This window comes from Hordeum vulgare, chromosome 3H, assembly GCF_904849725.1.
Source record: "Hordeum vulgare subsp. vulgare chromosome 3H, MorexV3_pseudomolecules_assembly, whole genome shotgun sequence".
Classification (NCBI taxonomy): domain Eukaryota; kingdom Viridiplantae; phylum Streptophyta; class Magnoliopsida; order Poales; family Poaceae; genus Hordeum; species Hordeum vulgare.
The window spans coordinates 490,789,565-490,798,064 of record NC_058520.1 but is presented as its reverse complement, the minus strand read 5'-3'; the positions used below and the strand labels follow the sequence as shown (position 1 = coordinate 490,798,064).

At 41.8% G+C, this 8,500-nt stretch overlaps 1 pseudogene; it reads right to left on the bottom strand.

Moving 5' to 3' along the window:
• Positions 1-515: 515 nt before the first annotated feature.
• LOC123441913 lies at positions 516-1,641 on the bottom strand (annotated as a pseudogene).
• Positions 1,642-8,500: the final 6,859 nt, after the last annotated feature.

Below are 8,500 nucleotides of genomic sequence, written 5' to 3'. Positions count from 1 at the left end.
AATTATCCAGGTTCATGGTTTTAGGGACTTGTACATTCCAACTAGAAATATATATAACAGAGCAATTTCCAGGTGGACCATGGCAAAAAAATATGCATACAAAAGATATCACTTGCACCAAAGAGATCCAGCAAAAGGTATAATAGTATCTTTCTGAAATATATTATGACATTTTGAATCTTACTAACTAGATAAGTATTGTACTATATTAGATATGTTACGACACTGAAAGCAGTTATAATAGAATAGATAAGTACATGCCAATAGCAGGCAAACAATTTGTTTGGAACAGAGAGTGCTAACGCACGTGTTGATTGGGTGAATGCTTGGGAAGCATAACATATCAAGCACGGTCATCCATATAATGATAAATCCATACATAATATGTAAACATAAAATATGAAAAGATCCTAGTTGAATTCAATCGAGCTTCATCAGACTTAATTTATATGCTACAACAATGGTAACAGGTGTGACTTTTGCTAATTTATATGAGGGCACTTTTTTCTACCGCTTTATAATCTATCCGGTAATGTAGTTACGGTTGAAAGAAACGTTATTGCCTTCATCAATTTGCTACATGATGTCAACTCATTCAGTTTTGCACACAGTACATGATCAAAATCAGCAGGTGGCCAGTATTGTTCCTACATGATAAGAAAAATATGTTAAGAACCAGTGCAATCTACATAACAAACTAGATTAGGTAGAACTCTGCCCAATGGAAAGGGATTTTGTAGCCACTAGTTATCATGAAATCATTTTTGCATGTCTATGTTGTCACAAAATTTTCTGCATCACCGACTGAATAATTGTAAAAAATATATTAAGTGATCAGCGAAGTAAATGAGTAATTCTTTTTATTCATGAAGACTACAAAATTTGGTATTTATAATAAAGGATCATATATCATTTCATTGTGATATAGTACAAGATAAACAGAAGAATTAGCAACGGCTGTTTTGTATGACCGTGTAGGTTCATTCAAGGTCTTCACGTCCTCGAGTATGATATTTTCTAGCCTGCAGGAACGGCATCATAGAGGTACATTAAAGCAGTCAAAACCTTGCAAGTTTCTGTTCAAGATACTTGTAGAACAAAGGACATAAAACAAGCATTCCAAACCGGCATATCAAACGGGACACCTACCTAGATAGCGATTTATTCCCTGTAGTAAACGTTACAATGTGCTTTATGATAGGCTTCACGTCGACGACATCATCATTGCCGTCAGAGGTGATGGTGGTGATTGCCGTCGAGTGGCTTTCCTGCTTCGGAGCAGACCTCGGCTTCTTAGCCGTGGGCATCGTCGTCACCGTCGTCCGCACTTTTTCGCGAGAGCCTGACGCGTTCACGGTGACATTCGTGTTCCTGCACTTGTCCTGCGATCACGGCCGGCAAACACGCACCCGCACAGGCAAACAACCATCAGAATTCCCTGCCTACATACAGCGGCTAAAGCTGGCAGGGTCTGGCGGCCCAGGAAACGAACCTTGAGGTCAACGTTGGAGCGGTAGCGCAGGATGTTCCTCAACTCGGGGTCCTTGAGTATGGTGCGCCATTTCCCGGCCCCGTGCTTGCCTATCCGGCCTTGAGCGCCTCCTCCTCCTCCGCTGTCCACTTCTGCTTCGGCTCCCCCATCTGCGGCCTCGCCCTAGGAGGCGGCTAGGGCTCCCCCTCCTCCTCCTTCGATAACGACAATAGCAACACCAGCTATCGCTGAGCGAATCGGAGGCGGATCTAGACCGGGAATCCCACGGGATCAGTTCGGGATCGAGTAATCAACCACTGGATCGATGCCTAGAAAGCTCGTATTCGTACGTACCTCAGAGACGAAGGCTGGGGATGGGGGGCGTGGCGAAGTGGGGCGGGGAGGAGGTGTCGAGGGAGCCGGCGAGGCTGAGCAGGAGCGAGAGCAGGAGGCGAGCCCAGATCGGGCGCTGCTGCCACCTCCGGCGGAAGGAGGGGCGCCGCTGGTCGAGGAACGGGCGCCACCACGTCGTCGGGTCAAGGAGGCCCGCCGGCCACACCATCCCCGTCGGCTGGGGAGGAGGTTCCCCTTCTCGTCCATGCGCCCATCAGATCGGCGCGGCAGGTTGGGTGGGGGTACGAGAGAGGTGGCCGCCGCCGGCTTGTTGGGTGGATATGGGATTCGGGGGGAGGAATGAAGCCTAGGGTTTGGTGGGCTGGTGGGTTGGATGGACGGATGGACGGATATACGGATGGATGGATGTTTGACACGTCATCGATCCATGCCATAGCAGATTCCATCAATCATAATTAAGCTTATATAAAAAATGTTTGTTTGTTTCTCTTATATTTTATCGTGTTATAGTTTGTTACAATGACCCAATATTGTCCACATGTGTGTATGTTGGTATGACAAACAACGTTGTTAAAGAGATTTTACATTTTGTGTGCACAAAAATATCATTTTCTATTTTCAAAGTGCCAGAAAATAGGTTTTTTGTAAAGAACGTACCAAACCTTTGTTGTAAAAATGTAGCAACTCATTAAAAAAATATTAGACCATATATTATGTATAATATAAAATATTATGACACACCACAAACTAGTCCATTAGCAAGCATGGAGGATAAAATACCAGTCCAATATAAAAGTAAGATGAAAAAAATAGCCCAACAAAAAAGTGGTATAAAAACAATTCAATACATGGATGAGGTGGGATAGAATGGACCCACGAATGACATGTTAACATAGTTAGAACATGTTACGACATTTTTATAATCGTCGTGAAAGTTATGACGATCTCATCTTATGCGGTTATGACATTTTTTACTCACATTGTCGTAATTTATATGTAGATTTGATACCCTCAAACGGCTTACGACAATCTCGGAGGAAATCGTCATAGATTTATGACGAATTCATCAACGACATCTTAAAGAACGTCATGTATGAGCATATTTCTTGTAGTGTGAAAGGCAACAATGATGATACATGATGAAGTGACTGAGACTGAAAAGCTGGTATGAACTGTATCTATTTTGTTTTTGTAAGTATGACTAGCTTGTCGACCCAGATTTAGCTTTGTTGTGAGAGAACCATGTTTGCAATGACAACTTAGAGATCATAGTTTCTGATGCCATGCTTATTTAGCTGAGAGCTTATAATGGTTTGTCTTGAATGCCAACATAGATTTTGAGATGACTATGATGTAGTATGATAGGATGGTATTCTCCTTTGAATGTTTCAAGTGGCTTGACTCGGCGCATGTTCATGCATGTAGTTGAAACAAAATCAACATAGCCTCTATGATGTTCGTGTTCATGGTGATTTGTATCCTGTTCATGCTTGCATTCAATGTTAGTCAAACTCATTGCATCTTGATGACTGTTGTCGCTCTCTAGTTGGTCGCTTCCCATTCTTTTGCTAGCCTTCACTTGTACTAAGCGAAATACTTCTTGTGCATCCACTTCCATAAACCCAAAAGTTTTTCCATGAGAGTCCACCATACCTACCTATTTGCGGTATCTACCTGCCGTTCCAAGTAAATTTGCATGTGCCACTCTCTAAACCTTCAAGAAATAATCTGTTTTGCATGCCCGAACCGCTCATGTGGTGACAGGGGGCTATTGATATCTTCCATGCTAGGAGTGTTATCCTCGACATGTGTTTATTCACAGTCATTCACGAGAAAGGGGCCGGTAATTGGAATACCAAGTTCCACGCTTAAATCGAAAACATAACTGTAAAACAAGACCCCCCCCCCGAATTGATGTTAGTATGGACGGTACCCGAGGATTCGGCTAGCCGTGGAGTGTGATTGATTGGTGGTGGGGGAGTTAAAACTTTACTTTTCTGTTTGGGAACCGCCTATAGCATGAGTAGCATGGAAGATATTGAGAACTCTTGGTCATTGCGTTGACAATGAAAGCATGCCACCCGATATTATTATCTCTGTTTTCAAAGCTTGAGCTCTGGCACCTCTGCAAATCAATGCTTCCCTCTGTGAAGGGCCTGTCTATTTATTTTCCTGTTGAGTCATCCTCCTCTTATATAAGCACCAATTAGAGAGCACCTCTGTCATTTTTATGCTTTGCTTTTGATTGATATTGAGTATGACTATGACTGGATCTTCGTTGCTATGAATTACAATGTTTAGTCAGCCCTTGATCTTTGAAAGTGCTCTGCATTTATGTTTTGCGGTCTCAGAAAGAGCTAGCGAGATACCACCTATTCATATTGCTTCATGCTTGTTTTGATTGAAGTGTTGGTATTTGAAACTCATTATTATCTGCTCGTTAGTTGATTATGCCATTGATATTAGTTTATCGTGAGACCTTTGTGTCATTTGCTTATGTGGTTAACTTGTAATCTTGCTGAAATTCTGGTTATGAGTTAGACATAGTTGCAACAACAAGATCAAACAGAGTTTGTCAAAGTTTTTCTTTCTCTCTCAGTTTGTCAACTGAGTTGCTTGAGGACAAGCAAGGTTTTAAGCTTGGGGGAGTTGATACGTCTCCATCGTATCTACTTTTCCAAACTCTTTTGCCCTTGTTTTGGACTCTAATTTGCATGATGTACTCAGAATGTCTGGGTATGCCAATGATACGTCTCCAACGTATCTATAATTTTTGATGGTTTCATGCTATTATCTTGTCAAACTTTGGATATTTTGTATGCCTTTTATATATTTTTTGGGACTAACTTATTAACTCAGTGCCAAGTGCCAGTTTCTCTTTTTTCCAGGTTTTTGACCCATTTCAGAGGAGGACTTAGAACGGAGTCCAAACGGAATGAAACTGCCAAAAAGATTTTTTCCGAAACAGAAAAAGATCGAGAAGCCGGAGAATCAGGGCAGGGGGCCTGCAGGGACCCCACGAGCCCTCATGGCACGGCCAGGGGGCCCGCGCCACCCTGGCTTGTGGGCTCCCTAGGCCACCTCTGCCCTAGGTTTTGCGCCTATATATTCCCTAAAATCCCAGAAAAAACCAGGAGATCATCGAAAGTACTTTTCCGTCGCTGCAAGCTTCTTTCTCCGCAAGATCCCATCTGGGGCACGTTCTCGTGCCCTGCCGGAGGGGGGATTTGGACACGGAGGGCTTCTTCATCAACACCATGACCTCTCCGATGATGCGTGAGTAGTTCACCATAGACCTACGGGTCCATAGCTAGTAGCTAGATGGCTTCTTCTCTCTCTAGGATCTTCAATACAAAGTTCTCCATGATCTTCATGGAGATATATCCGATGTAATCTTCTTTTACAGTGTGTTTGTCGAGATCCGATGAATTGTGGATTTATGATCAAATTATCTATGAATCTTATTTGAGTTTCTTCTGATCTCTCTTATGCATGATTTCATATCCTTGTAATTCTCTTCGAGTTGTGGGTTTTGTTTGACCAACTAGATCTATGATTCTTGCAATGGGAGAAGTGCTTGGTTTTGGGTTCATACCGTGCGGTGACCTCACCCAGTGACAGAAGGGGTAGCAAGGCATGTATCGTGTTGTTGCCATCAAGGATAAAAAGATGGGGTTTTCATCAATGGTTTGAGATTATCCCTCTACATCATGTCATCTTGCTTAAGGCGTTACTCTGTTCGTCATGAACTCAATACACTAGATGCATGCTGGATAGCGGTCGATGTGTGGAGTAATAGTAGTAGAAGCAGAAAGTATCGGTCTACTTGTCTCGAACGTGATGCCTATATGTATGATCACTGCCTTAGATATCGTCATGACTTTGCGCGGTTCTATCAATTGCTCGACAGTAATTTGTTCACCCACCGTAATACTTGCTATTTTTACGAGAAGCCTCTAGTGAACACTATGGCCCCCACGGTCTACTCCACACCATATTTTCAGCCTTACACTTTTTACTTCGTTGCACTTTCCGCCTTTAGATCTCACTTTGCAATCAATCTTTAAGGGATTGACAACCCCTTTAAAGCGTTGGGTGCAAGCTCTTTGTGTTTGAGGAGGTACTCTGGACTTGACGAGATTCTCCTACTGGATTGATACCTTGGTTCTCAAACTGAGGGAAATACTTACTGCTCGTGTGTTGCATCACCCTTTCCTCTTCAAGGGAAAAACCAACGCAAGCCCAATCTCCGTCAACATGTCAATTTCTGGCGCTATTGTCTGTTGTCGTAGCAGAAGAATTTTTGGCACCGTTGCCGGGGAGGATCAAGTCAAGAACTCATCCAAGTAAGTGTCGCAAACTCATCTCTTGCATTTACTTTGTTTGCGAGTTGCCTCTCGTTTTCCTCTCCCCCACTTCACCAATTTGCCTTTTTCGTTTGCCTTTTTCGTTCGCTCTTTTTCTCTCGCTTGCTCTTTGTTCGCTTGTGTGCTTGCTTGCTTGCTGAAGTCACCATGAATGAAAATACCAAACTTTGTGACTTCTCGAATACTAATAATAATGATTTTATTAGTACTCCGATTGCTCCCGCCACTAGTGCGGAGTCATACGAAATCAATGCCGCTTTGCTGAATCTTGTTATGAAAGAGCAATTCTCTGGCCTTCCTAGTGAAGATGCAGCATCCCATCTCAATACCTTCATTGAGCTTTGCGATATGCAAAAGAAGAAAGATGTGGATAATGATGTGATTAAATTTAAGCTTTTTTCCTTTCTCGTTGCGAGATCGCGCAAAAACTTGGTTTTCGTCTTTGCCCAAAAATAGTATCGATTCTTGGGATAAGTGCAAAGATGCTTATATTTCCAAGTATTTTCCGCCAGCTAAGATCATCTCTCTTCGTAATGATATCATGAATTTCAAGCAACTTGATCATGAACATGCTGCACAATCTTGGGAGAGAATGAAATTGATGATTAGAAATTGTCCCGCTCATGGCTTGAGTCTTTAGATGATTATTCAAATCTTTTACGCTGGCTTGAATTTCGCTTCTAAAAATATCTTGGACTCCACCTCAGGTGGAATGTTCATGGAAATCACATTAGGGGAGGCCACAAAGCTCATAGAAAATATCATGACGAACTACTCTCAGTGGCACACTGAAAGGTCACCTACTAGTAAGAAGGTACACGCTATAGAAGAAATTAACTCGTTGAGTGCTAAGATGGACGAGTTAATGAATTTGGTTGCTAGTAGAAGTGCTCCTTTGGGTCCTAATGATATGCCCTTGTCTTCTTTGATTGATAGTAGCAACGCTAGTTTGGACGTTAATTTTGTTGGTAGGAATAACTTTGGCAACAACAATGCTTTTAGAGGAAACTATGTTCCTAGGCCTTTTCCTAGTAACTCCTCTAATAACTCTGGCAACTCCTACAACAATACTCATGGAAATTACAATAGGTTACCCTCTGATCTAGAGAGTAATATCAAAGAGTTCATCAACTCTCAAAAGATTTTCAATGCGTCCATAAAGGAAAAGCTACTCAAAATTGACGATTTGGCTAAGAGCGTTGATAGAATGTCTAGTGATGTTGATGCTTTGAAAGTTAGATGTGCTCCTCCTAAAATCAACATGGATGAAACTTTGAAAGCTATGTGTGTTTCCATGATTGAGAGCCAAGAGAGAACCAGCCAAATTCGTGCTAGACATGAATGGCTTAAAAAGGCGTGTTCTCGTGATGAGAATCACGAAGATCTTAAAGTGTTTGGTGTGACTCCCATTGAATCTTTGTTTACTTGTGTCAAACCTAATGATTATGGGGCTGGATATGAATCCACTTTGGTTGAAAAGTGCCCCGATGATTCGGAGTCCATCTATCTTGATGCTAAAAGCATTGAAAGTGGAGTAGAAGATGTTAAAACTTTGAGTTGTAATGAAATTACTACCATGGATTTCAAGGAATTCAATTATGATAGTTTCTACTTGATTGAATGCATTTCTTTGATGCAATCCATGTTAAACTCTCCACACGCTTATAGCCAAAACAAGGCCTTTACTGATCATATCGTCGAAGCTATGATTAAATCTCTTGAAGAGAAACTTGAATTGGAAGTCTCTATCCCTAGAAAGCTTCATGATGAGTGGGAACCTACCATCAAAATCAAAATCAAAAACTATGAATGCAATGCTTTGTGTGATTTGGGTGCTAGTGTTTCCGCGATTCCAAAGTCTTTATGTGATGTTCTAGGTTTTAATGAGATTGAAGAGTGTTCTCTCAATTTGCATCTTGTTGATTCTACTGTCAAGAAACCCATGGGAAGGATCAACGATGTTCTTATTATTGCAAATAGGAACTATGTACCCATGGATTTCATTGTGCTTGACATTGATTGCAATCCTACACGCCCTATTATTCTTGGTAGACCTTTCCTAAGGACTATCGGTGCTATCATCGATATGACGGAAGGAAATATTAGATTTCAATTTCCTTTAAGGAAGGGCATGGAACACTTTCCTAGAAAAAAATAAGATATCCTTATGAATCCATGATGAGGGCCACTTATGGTTTGAGCACCAAAGACGACGATACGTGATTCCGTCGCTTTTATGCCTAGCTAAGGGCGTTAAACAATAGCACTTGTTGGGAGGCAACCCAATGAATTTATATTTTTAGTTATG